The sequence below is a fragment of the Bubalus kerabau genome, chromosome 3 (genome assembly GCF_029407905.1).
Source record: "Bubalus kerabau isolate K-KA32 ecotype Philippines breed swamp buffalo chromosome 3, PCC_UOA_SB_1v2, whole genome shotgun sequence".
In the NCBI taxonomy this organism is placed as follows: Eukaryota; Metazoa; Chordata; class Mammalia; order Artiodactyla; family Bovidae; genus Bubalus; species Bubalus kerabau.
In genome coordinates this window covers 180,631,624-180,644,329 of record NC_073626.1, presented here as the reverse complement: position 1 = coordinate 180,644,329, position 12,706 = coordinate 180,631,624, and the positions used below count along the sequence as shown (strand labels likewise).

The following is a 12,706-nucleotide window of genomic DNA, read 5'->3' as shown; positions in this document are numbered from 1 at the left end:
CAGAGCTTTCCAAGGACATCTTCCCAGGGCCCCAGGACTTTCACACCTTCAGAGAGTACACCCCCACACTGCCAGTCCCCATCCCACCAAATGCCCACCTTTAAGGTACAGTGGGCAGCTTCCTCCTCTAAGACGGACCCCAGTTCAGCAACCTCTCCCACCTCTGAGGGTCTGCAGCCCTCGTTTTATGCAGACTGCCCCTCGGGGACAGAGTAAATCCTGCCTTGTGTCCTGATTACAGTGGGAAAGTGGGAGGCCTGGGCTGACCTCAAACCTACATCAGCCCCACTGTTCTTGCATGTTATTGGGACTCTATGAACCTCTTTCTTAACTTGTGAAAAGTTACTAATACCTACTTTGCTGGAGAGGTAAGCATGTACTGGGGCTCCTGTTCAGTAGGTGGTCATTCCCTCCTCCCGGCCTCTCTCCTGCCTTTCAGATTATACCATCCTTCAGGGCAAGAGACAGAAACCTTTTATCTCTTTATTCGCAACCACACCCATCCACACCTGCCCATGGAGGCTGCCTGACAAAACCTGTTGAATGAGTCAACAACTAGAAGCCTATGGTGTAAATCACTCCATTTGTTTCATTCCTTTGTTTGTTGAACAAAAGTGTCTTGAGTCTTAACCAGATGCCAAGCCCTGTGCTTGGTGCCAAGGATAGAAAACACGAGTCAAGGTCCCTGTCCTCAAGAGGACCACGGGTTGTGATAAAACAGACAAGTCGGATATCACTGCCCAGTGTGATCACTGGACTAGGGGTGTCCAGAGGGGAATGCCTAACCCAGGAGGTGGGGACCAAGTTGTCAGGGGAAGTTTCCTGGAGGAGGTGGGGCCTCGTCCAACTTCATTTAGTGTCTGTGTCTCTCCAACCATTAGAATGGAAGTACCATGAAGGGAAAGATTTTGATTTTGTTCACTGCTGTGGCCCCAGGATAGGTCCTGGTACATAGTAGGTGCTTGATCAATATATGTTGAATGAATGAATGAAACAGGCAAAGAAGAGGAAGAATTGTGATCAGGGGCAGGAGATCACTTGGCTCCTTTGGGTTCCTGCATCCCTTGTTTTTCTTCCAAGAAACCCAGTCACTCTGCACAGGGCCCTACTCCTCACAGAGGCTCTCATAGCCCTGTGTTAGTTTCACAACAGCCCAGTGAGGTGAGCTGGGCAGGTACAACTCTCCCTACTCACCCATGGGGAAACAATTCGTGACGGGTTTTTTCTTTTTTTTTTGAGAAGCCAACAAATCTTTATTAAACACCTGCAAAGTTACTGGGAGGAAGCCATAATGCTGGACACCCTGTCAGTCTATCTTCTCCATGACATTCTTGGGCTTAATGCTCTCTTCCTGGCTACAGATGGAGATCTTGTCTAACTCGTTGGGACTCCAGCCATACTGCTCATTCACACCTTTAGCTTGCTGCCTGTCAGATCCCCTAGCATCTCGGCCAGCAGCCAGAGATTGATGTGCTGATAAGTGATGCCCACGACGTGGCAGATTTTGGACAGAGTCTTCGAAGCCGGTTATACCTTCCAAGAGATCCATGTTTTTATCCAGGGCTTACCAGAAGGACTGGAAGTGGCAGGTCCCCAGCAGGTCTCTGAGGGACAAAATCTGCTGGGTGGGCCATTCTTCCTGCTGCACTTGCACAGCATGAAGTCGGTGTGGGGCAGGTTGGTGAGGGCCTTTAGCAGGACCTGGGCAGTGACCGTGGTCTGGAGAAAAGCTGGGTACAGCTTCAGCACAGCCAGGTTGGCTTCCAGATCATAAATATCCTCCTTGGCCTGCATCTCCACACAGTGGTCCAGGGTGGCCAGGTTCTCAGGATTGTACCTGTCCATCCCCTCGAGTGACTTGTCCGCGTTCGCTCTCATCTGCTCAAACATCACCATGACAGCTGTCGCCTCCCACACTAGGGATGGAGCCGAAGACCCTGCCGGGCTGCATCCTCAAGAACTGGAGAAGTGGGGAAACTGATCTTTAGAGAGAAAAAGTGATTGACCCGCGGTCCTATGGCAAATCTGTGGCCTTGCTGAGAGGAGAACTCAGGTCTCCTAGCTCTGAGACCTGGCTCTAAGCTGCTCCCCTAAGGGCAGCTCTGCCCTCCAAGGACCGACAGGGCTAGCTGCGGTGCTCAGCTGAGCTGGGTGTCTCGACCTTCATATCTGGAGAGGGGACCTAGAATCAAAATGTAGAGAAAGATCCTGGTCCTGAGAATGGAGATGGTATAGTAATAGTAACAGTGATGAAGAGGAGGAGGAAAATTAGAACTTTTCTATTGTGCTCAGTTGCTTCAGCCGTGTCTGACTCTTTGCAAACCCATGGACCATAGCCCTCTAGGCTCCTCTGTTCATGGAATTCTACAGGCAAAAATACTAAAGTGGGTTGCCGTTTTTAGGAAGTTCAGTTGTTCAGTTGCTAAGTCATGTCCAACTCTTTGTGACCTCCATGGATTTCAGCACACCAGGCTCCTGTGTCCTCCACCATCTCCCAGAGTTTGTTCAAATTCATGTCCATCGAGTCAGTGATGCTATCTGACCATCTCATCCTCTGCCGCCCCCTGCTCCTTTTGCCGTCAATCTTTTCCAGCATCAGGGTGCTTGACATCTGTTTCCTCATGTATTTCTCACCACAGCCTTATGAGGTGAATAGTCTTCCCCCTATTTAACAGATTAAAAAACTGAGCTCAGAAAGGTTAATTCACCTTTGAATTGTTTGAGGCCATACAGCCAGTAAGTGGTAGAGCTGAATCATAAACCAATCTGTTGAGCTTTTTACCATCTTTGGTCATCTGCAAAGAGCAAAGGATGTAGGCCAGGTGTGATGCTATGATGCTGTGTTCATGCTGGGAGCCAGGAGGACCTCAGAGCCCTGGCTGGGAGGCACTGCCAAGGCCAAGTAGCTTCCTCCTACCCCAGAGTCTAGGGATTTAGGTGCCAGGAAGGCCCACGGTTCTGGCACAGAGCTTCTCTTGTTGCCATAGCTCTCACACAACAGACACTTACATAATGCCAGGTAGGTGCCTAGCATAGCTGGGTTGTACATGGAACCCAAACACCCAGCCTACCCCATTTATTGGGAATAAATGGGGGCATGTTAATAGCAACTACTTCACTGCAACCCAGCCCTGAAATTGTCCTCAATTAGTTCTCCTGTATCAGTTGAGTATTTTGGTTCATAGCCCATGGCCCTAAAGTCAACCAGACTAAGTTCAAATCCCTCTGCCTCTCTAGCTTGCATCTTGAGCAGATTCCGTGACGTGTCTGTTTGTTTCCTTATCTCCCTTACAAAATAGGACTTGGAACAGACGTGGAGTTGTTATGGAGACCCATAGCAGAGCGTGCCTGGAAAGTGCTTAACCCAGCACCTTGCCCAGAGAAAGAGTTGGATGAACGCAGATGTCAGGAGGGTTTTTCTGAGAGGTTCCGGGGATGGCTCTGTGCGCTCCCCAGCATGTCATCATCTGCCTCCATGGGAAGACAAGGGTTGGCAAGTCAAGGGTGTGGAAGCCAAGGGTGTTGCCTCTCATGGGGCTCCCCCAGTGCTGGGCCAGCAAGTCACACCTACAACATGTTCTGTTCTCAGTGATGAAAAGGGTGTCCCTCTCATGCCCCCGGTCCCGCTTTGTCAGCAGAGGGTGAAGGAGCTGAAACGGCACTCTCCCGTTCACCAGAGCCCTCCATGGTGGCAGCTCCTTCGACTCTGACAAGTGGGGCCGCTGAGCGGCCCGACCCCATGACTCTTGCTCAACATCATGGGCATTTCATCCTCCTGAGGACTCCTCAGTCCCCACATACATGGGCCTGAGCAGTCCATGCTAACCCCCAATGTCTGAACCTCAGCAGACTTAACACCTACTTCTGGCCACCCCAAATCTCCCAGGCTGGGTAGAAAAGACTCCAATAAGGGATAATGCTGAAGGCCTTTAAGGGACAGAGAAAGTGTTGTGGGAGCACAGAGCGGGGAGTTTTTCTTCTTCCTGGACCAGGGAAGGCAATCTCACCACATCACTAAAGACTCAACCTGCTTTGTGGCTCCTCAGACCCCCAGTTTAGCCAATCAGACCTTCTCTGATGCAACCCCCTGCCCAGGCAACCACAACATCTCTGTGACCTCACTTCATCCTGTCAGAGGAGGTGGCAGTTTTATTACACAGAAAAGGAAATAAGGCTCAGAGATTTTAAATGATTTGCTCAAGGTCACAAAACAAGCTAGAATTTGAACCCAGACCCCACCCCAGAGCCTGTGCTCGAAGAATCACAGAATCACTTTAAAAATGAAATGAGCAGGTCTTCCCTGGTGGCTCAGTGGTAAAGAATCCTCCTGCAAATGCAGGAGACATGGGTTCGAGCCCTGATCTGGGAAGAACCCACATGCCACGGAATAACTAAGCCCGTGTGCCACAACTTTTGAGCCTGTGCTCTGGAGCTCAGAAACCGAAACCACTTAGCCCTAGAGCTGCAACGATCAAAGCCCATGAGCCCCAGAGCCCATGCTCCGCAATGAGAAGCCCGAGCTCTGCAGCAAAGAGTTGCCCCCACTGATGGCAACTAGAGAAAAGCTCATGTAGCACAGAAGACCAAAAAGCAAATAAGTAAATAAATCTGTATACATATATTGAAAAAAAAGTCAAATGAGCAAATTGCAGGGGACTTCCCTGGTGGCTCAGATGTAAAGCATCTGTGTACAATGTGAGAGACCTGGGTTCGATCCCTGGGTTGGGACGATTCCCTGGAGAAGGAAATGGCAACCCACTCCAGTACTCTTGCCTTGAAAATCCCATGGACGGAGGAGCTTGGCGCAGGTCGCAAAGAGTCGGGCAAGACTGAGTGACTTCACTTTCCCTGGCAGTCCAGTGGTTAAGACTCTGTGGTTCCATTGCAGGGGATGTGGGTTTGATCCCTGGCTGGAGAACTAAGATCCCACATGCTGCATGGCCAAAAAAAAAAAGTAAAAGTAAAAAAAAAAATTAAATGAGCCATTTGTAAAAATACTTTGGAAAGCATATGAGAGAAAGTAAAGACACCATTCATAGTAAATATATTTTAACTAAAAATATTTCCCTCATCTTGATCAAAACCCTCAAGGAACCCAAGGATAGTATCACCTCTAGATTTGGTCACTCTTAACAACACATCAGAGGCTTCCCAGGTGGTACAGTGGTTAAGAACCTGCCTGCCAATGCTGGAGACACAAGAGACATGGATTCGATCCCTGAATTGGAAAGATCCCCTGGAATAGGAAACGGGAGCCCACTCCAGTATTCTTGCCTGGAAAATTCCACGGACACAGGAGCCTGGTGGGCTACAGTCCGTCGGGTTGCAAAGAGTCGGACACAACCGAGTGACTGAGCACACACACACAACATATCAAAGGAAACCAAAGGTGTCAACACGAGGTGTCTTACAGAACTGAGGGTCCTCCTTTCTGGACAGAGTGGGCAGGCACAGATTCTGGGACTGTTCTCTGTGGATTATGGCAATACCAGACTCTGCTCGGTCCTCAGCCAGAAGGAGCTGTCTAGAGCCCATTGCCCTGAGCAGCATCAGCAGTTGAGAAGGTATGCACATTCGAGATGGGTCCTGGCGGCTCTTCCCAAAGTTTACTATGGAACACTTACAATGTAAAGGTATGTTAGCAGACCACTGCCAGGAGGTGATGACCTCCAGGTTAAAGGAGACAGCCCAGTCTCTCACAAACCATCAAAGGTGTCACAAATTAACTGCTATAAGAAATGATCCAAAAATCTACTCCTATTTTGAATAGACAACCAGCATTGAGTATCACAGTCACACGCTGAAATTACAAGCTGCAAAGCATAGTAAAAGGATCAAATCATTTGACCGCAATTGAACATGTGGTTGGTGAATACATTCCTATGAAAGTGGAGAAATATTTGTTGAAACAATGCATATACGCATTGGAGACTAGTTCGTGAACCTTGGAGGAATTCTTGATGTGTTAGTTCAGGTCCTCTGAGAAGCCAGCGTCAAGAAGGGGTTAGACGTGGGACTGATTTATTGGGGAAAATACCTGTGAGGGAAAATGGGCAAGGAGCCGGAGGAAGGTGGGAGAGCTGGCAGACCACAGTGCAGGTGAAAGCCCCATGGAAGACAGAGGAAGGAAGGAAGGAGGGGTGGGCAGGAAGCAGTGCAGACTGAGGTGCAGTTCTCGGAAGGTTTCAGCAGAACCACTGGGGAGTCCTCGATCCCAAAGTGCCCATCACAGGGACTTCTCTGGTGGTCCAGGGGTTAAGACTCTGTGCTTTTACTGCAAGGGGCATAGGTTCGATCCCAGGTTGGGGCACAAAGATCCCACAAGATGCATGGCCAAAAACTAAAACAAAATTGCCCATCACAAACTCCTTTGCCTCCCAGGATGCTCTTGCCTTCCTGTGCTTGTCGACTCAGTCTCTGCCTGAAAGCCACCCACGGGAAGTGTGGCCTCAGAGAGAATGTGGTGAAGGATTTCGGCCATGACGGTTGGGGCACACATCACTCTTGGGAATGGCACACCATTTGTTAAAGGCGATACGTGTGTCACAACAAGACCCGTCATAGAAACGTGTTTAGTTTCTATTATGCACGTACTTTTCCAATGCATTTTAAAAGAAATAAATATCACTAGCCTCAATTTTGTCAGAATATTCCATGAAGTCTCAGGAAACAGTTTAGAAAGTTCTGGATTCCGTGAATTCCTGGCCAAGGGTAGGTAATTGGGATTGTGGGACGAGTACGCAGGACAGAACTGAGAGATCTGGGTGATATCTGTCACTCACTTGCTGTTGGAGCTTCTTTAAGTCACTTCCTTAGTTTCCACACCTCAAAATGGGTGCAATGGAAAAAGAGTTCTAATCATAGAACCTGCTACTCAGAGCCCCTTAAAGATCAACTCCTGGACACAAGCTTCTACGGCAAAGTGGCTGCTTCTGCAGCATCAAAGCCTGCTGGCCCTGCAACCCCTACCTTGTGCCCGCATGGGTGTGCCAAGCAGGGACCTTGTTCCCCACCACGCTCTGTCCCTGCCTCCTCCTAAGCAGACTGGCTCAACTTCTGGTCTTGTGGTTTCCCTTTGTCAGCTGTCATAGCAACCGGGGGTGCTCTGGAAGGGTACTGTGGTAAGCCGGGGGAAGGTGTCACCTTCCAAAATAACCCCGGTGGAGAGACTGGTGGCCACTTAGAAGCTGACTCTCACTACCACGTCGTTTCCAGGAAACCCTCAGAGGCTTGAATAAAGGAGGGGCTTTTAAGAAATGAAGCCTGCTGCAAGAGCCTTAGGCTTCCTGGACAGATGGGAGACACACCAAGGGGCTAAAAGTCCAACCACACTTGGAGGGGAGCAGGGAGCAGAACCAGGAGGAGGGGGCAAGGTTGGTGGTGAGAAGGTCAAAGTATGAGATCCCCAACAGCAGGGTCTGGGTCTCCCCCAGAGGCCTAGGGGTTCCTTGATGGCTGTGTCCTGGGCTCCCCCTGAGTCAAGGAGGCCCCCACAACGTGGGCTCTGTGACTTGCTCGAGATCGGGCGTCTCAGGCAGGGCCTCTGAAGTACAGCCTCGTCCACTTGTCTGCCCAAGTCCAGCACAAAACTCCTTCCTGTCCCCCAGAAGTCTGCCTCAATCAGTTCCCCCTACCTCTTATCTGCCCACGCCCACACCTCACCCTCCACCCGCCAGGGGTCCAGCCCGGCCACACGCCTTCCAGAACCTCTGACTGATTTCCAGCTGCCGCTTCCTTTGGACCTGACTGCCTGTCTGTGGGCTCCTTCCCAGCACACTTAGGCCAGTGTGTGTTTGTCTTTGTTTTTATCTGTTCAATCCAAATCCTTCCTTCCTCTGCGAGGGGCAGAGGCCTCTAGCTGGCCCATCACCAGTGCCCCCCTGACAATTAGCTCTAACTCTGAGCATATAGACGTATCCACAAAACAGAGAACAGCGGCCACCCCTGACTGCAAGCTGCGAGTGTGCACCAGACACAAGGCTAACACTTTACACCTCGCATCTCAGGTCATTCCATCCTTCAGGAATAGTACAGAAAATTCCCTAGTGGTCAAGTTGTTAAGGATCCACCTGCCAATGCAGGGGACACGGGTTGGCTCCTTGGTGGGGGAACTAAGATCCCACAGGCCTTGAGCCAGCCAAGCCTGTGCTCCACAGCTACTGAGCCCAAGCTCTGGAGGCCAGGCTCCACAACAATAGAAGCCACCGCAATGAGAAGCTCCGCAACTAGAGAATAGCCCCGGCTCACAGCAACTAGAGAAAGCCCGTGTACAACAGAGTTTGTGTGCCACAACAAAGACCCAGGGCAGCCAAAGATAAATAAGTAAATAAAATAAAAAGAAAATAAGACTATTACGGAGCTCCCATTGTCCTCAGGCCCCTGTTGGAGACGCTGCAGTCAAAAGCAGACAATGGTGCTTGCCCTTGTGGAGTTTACATTCTCACAACTCTGAGGGTAGGCATCATTGCTGCCATTGTGTATCATCTAAGGTGACAAAGCCAGTAAGCAGTTTCCACACTCAGACTCACCTCTTTCTAAGCCTGAGGCTTTTTAGTAAATAGGAGATGTTAGACTTTATAATGGAGAAGGCAATGGCAACTCACTCCAGTACTCTTGCCTGGAAAATCCCATGGACGGAGGAGCCTGGTAGGCTGCAGTCCATGGGGTCGCTGAGGGTCGGACACGACTGAGCAACTTCACTTTCACTTTTCACTTTCATGCATTGGAGAAGGAAATGGCAACCCACTCCAGTGTTCTTGCCTGGAGAATCCCAGGGACAGCGGAGCCTGGTGGGCTGCCGTCTATGGGTCGCACAGAGTCGGACACGACTGAAGCAACTTGGCAGCAGCAGCAGACTTTATAAACTGAAAGCCCTAGACTAATAGGAGCCAGACTCTGCATAATACTTTCCGTTTCTAACATACTTGGCTCCTTGAAGAAATGGCTGATCTCAGGCTGGGCTGGGGAAGGACAGGTGAGCCTGGAACCGCTTACTTTACCAGAAAGCAAGAAGAACTCAAAGCGCGATGAAGACACCAGTTTGAAGTGGGTCCCACTGGCCAAACTGGGGGCAATTTAAGGATCAGAACAACGGTTGGTAATTGAGTATAAAAGAAATCCATGAATTCATTCTGATATACAAATGAACAGGGACTTCCCTGGTAGTCCAGTGGCTAAGACTCTGCACTCCCGGTGCAGGGAGCCTAGGTTTGACAACTAAGAGTAGGCACGCCCCAACTAAAGATACTGCATGCCACAACTAAGAGCCAGGGCAGCCAAATAAATAAAAATAAATATTCAAAAGATAAAACAAATGAATGAACAAATGGAGAAGGGTAAGCTCTTCTAACAAATGTAGAGAGATAGCGTAATTAGAAAATCACACTTGGTAACCATCCAAATAACAATTGATTTAGGCAAGGATTAACAGTGGATACTAAAACTATGAAACTAAAACTATGATGAAAGTTCATGAGAAACAGGATCTATGTCATCACAATGTGTGGTGATATTTATTGATTACAAAGAGAAAAAATAGCAACTTGACTGTGGAGAAAAGTAATACCTCAACCAAGTGATTCAAGTTCAACCCAATCCAGTTCCAGTCCAGTTCAGTTGTTCAGTTGTGTCCGACTCTTTTTGACTCTATGGACTGCAGCACGCCAGGCCTCCCTGTCCATCGCCAACTCCCAGAGTTTACTCAGACTCAGGTCCATTGAGTTGGTGATGCCATCCAACCATCTCATCCTCGGTTGTCCCCTTCTCCTCCCGCCTTCAAAGTTTCCCAGCATCAGGGTCTTTTCATATGAGTTTTGCATCACGTGGTCAAACTATTGGCGTTTCAGCTTCAGCATACAATGGTTCATATTATTACTTATCTCCTGATATGGGGTATTGAGAAGATATATCAACATTTGTGATAATTCTGCCAAAAATGCAAAATTTCAATCTAATCAGGAGGAAACATCAGATAAATTCTAGTTGAAGGATATTCCACAAAATAATAGGCCTGTTATTTTTTTAACTGTCATGTCACAAAAGATAAAAACCAAGGAACTATTCCAGATTAAAAAGAGAGAGATATGAAAAAAAAGATAGAGATGTGAGAATTTAATGGCATGAGTGGTCAAGTGATCCTGGATTGAGTCTAGACAAGAAACGACGTTATTAGACCCTTAGCAGGACAACTGATAAAAACCAGAGTAAAGTCTGTAGGTTTCAGTGTATCATCTTGACTTTGATAACAGTATTATGATTATGTTTGAGGATGTCCTTGTATGTTTAGGAAGCACACTTTGACATATTTAGGGGAAAAGGAGCATTATATCTGCAATTTACTCGGAAGTAGCCAAGTGTATATAGAAAGACTGGGAAGGGAAAGAGAATGATAACAAATGAGGTAAATTTTTAACAGCTGGGGAATCTGGGTGAAGCGTGTATAGGAAGTCTTTGGTTCTTCTTGCAACTTTTCTATGAATCTGAAACAATCTCAAAATAAAAAGTTAAAAAAAAAACAACATTTCACTACTAATTATCTCTGACTTTTCATGTAGCCCTATCCCCTTGGCATTCCTATTAACCATGAGTCATCCACCCAGGTGGATGTGGACCACAGCATAGGGGAGACTGATCGAAGGGCGAGGAAGGATCAATTAGATCCTTCTAAGAACTGGTCAGGAGGGATCAGTTCTTAACTCCAGAACCAGTTAGGGTCTGGAGTCAGTAGTCAGCTTCTGGAACCCCACTCGGGCAGAGCCGGGTCTTATTGGACATTGAGCTTTTACAATTTCGGATGCCCTCTTTAAGAAAAGAAATATAGTGGAATTCCCTGGTGGTCAAGGGGTTAGAAATCTATGCTTCTGGGCTCTTCTAGTGGCACAGTGGATAGGAATCCACCTGCCAGTGCAGGGGACACAGGTTTGATCCCTGGTTCGGGAATTAAAATCTCACCTGCCTCAGAGCAACTGGGCCTGTGTGCTACAACTACTGAGGCCTGTGTGTCGTAGAGCCTGTGCTCTGCATCAAGAGAAGCCACCGCAGTGAGAAGCCTGCGCACCAGGTAGAGAGCAGCCCCTCCTTGCCACAGCTAGAGAAAGCCTGCATGCAGCAACCAAGACCCAGTGCAACGAAATAAATAAATATATAGTTTAAGAAAGAAAGAAAGAAAGAAAGAAACCTGTGCTTCCACTGCAGGGGGTGCAGGTTCGATCCTTGGTGGGGGAACTAAGATCCCACATGCCATGTGGCGCAGCCATATATATAAATAAAATTTTTTAAAAAGAGGTATAGGATTATAGGTATAAAATGTATACCCAAAGTGAACATTTATTTAGACTAAGAAAAAAAGTCATGATAAATCACAAATTTCAAAAACTGAAAAATACCACAAACATCAGAAAATGTATTTGTATTAACTAATTATCTGGCACACCTCTTGGACTAACTGTTGGTATTTCACATTTCAGGTGTCCAGCTGTGACTGAAATATCTCATTTGTGCACATTTTATAAAAATACATGAGCATATGACTTGACTCGCTCCATGGCCTTGGGAGGGGCCCTGAAGTTTAAATTAAATCGACTTCTGTTTCACTTGTAGCCCAAAAGTTTGTGCTTAGGAAGGGGGTGAAGAGGAATTCTCTTTCCCAAGCTTGGTTACTCTAGAAAGGACCCAGAGACCTGCTGGCTCTCTCTCTTCGCCTTGTTCCTCCAAAAGGCAAATCTCAAGAAAACTGAGTCTTGGAAACTGGGGGGCTCCAAGTGTGTGAGTTTCACAATAGAAAGGGTTAAAGTGAAGAGAAAGTCACTCAGTCGTGTCCGACTCTGAGACCCCACAGACTATACAGTCCATGGAATTCTCCAGGCCAGAATACTGGAGTGGGTAGCCTTTCCCTTCTCCAGGGGATCTTTCCAACCCAGGGATCGAACCCAGGTCTCCCGCATAGCAGACGGATTCTTTATTGAGCCACAAGGGAAGCCTAGAAAGGGTTAAACCTCTGACCAAAGCTGGATATCGCCACAGAGGCAGGCTTCATTCCTTCCTTCTGAAGGGGCCCTGATCTTTTCCTGATTCAGGTTCTGAAGCCCATTGTTCCCTTTGTCTGAAAGGCAACCCCTACACACTCCACCTTCACCTCTTTGCCACATTGTTACCTGGTCAAGATTTAGGCATCTGTTAAGTCTCAGTTTAAAAAGCAGCTCCTCAGGAAAGCTTTGTCTGATACTCTTTAAATTAAATCACAATAATTATTTATTCACTGTATTCCTACCCTGCCAGCACCACGGAGTCTAGGACCTTGCTTGTCTGTTCGTCTGGTTGGTGCCGGAATGGTTGCAGTCCATGGTACCATGGCATAGTGTCTGGTGCACAGTGCTTGGCACACAGTTGTACTCAAACAGTATTTTTGAATGAAAGGAGAAAATTCTGAGGGGTGAGCAAAGGGGGAAATGTAAGGACAGAGCGCCCCCTGCTGGACACTTGTAGTACCAGGGACTCAAGACCCCACTCTAGAGGAATGGGGCGGTAAATTTCTTGGCTGTGGGGTAGTCTTGGCAACCCCAACCTAATGCCAATACTCCTACTGATTTATGCCTTCTCACCTTTATTAGCTCCACAACTCTCCTCCTGCCCTTCAGAGAACAGTCTGAGCTCTGCACCCATTCTCCTCCACACTTCAAACCGCCTCACCTCCAACTCCATCAGGACC

At 48.0% G+C, this 12,706-nt stretch overlaps 1 protein-coding gene and 1 pseudogene across 1 annotated transcript in view; both read right to left on the bottom strand.

Moving 5' to 3' along the window:
• The window catches only part of ZNF683 (zinc finger protein 683), a 25,189-nt gene extending 24,777 nt beyond the window's left edge, over positions 1-412 (bottom strand). The window contains exon 1 of the mRNA XM_055574056.1: positions 357-412. The gene's annotated coding sequence lies outside the window, so the exon portion shown is untranslated. The remainder of the gene's footprint in view (positions 1-356) is intronic.
• LOC129647003 (eukaryotic translation initiation factor 3 subunit K-like) lies at positions 377-12,706 on the bottom strand (annotated as a pseudogene).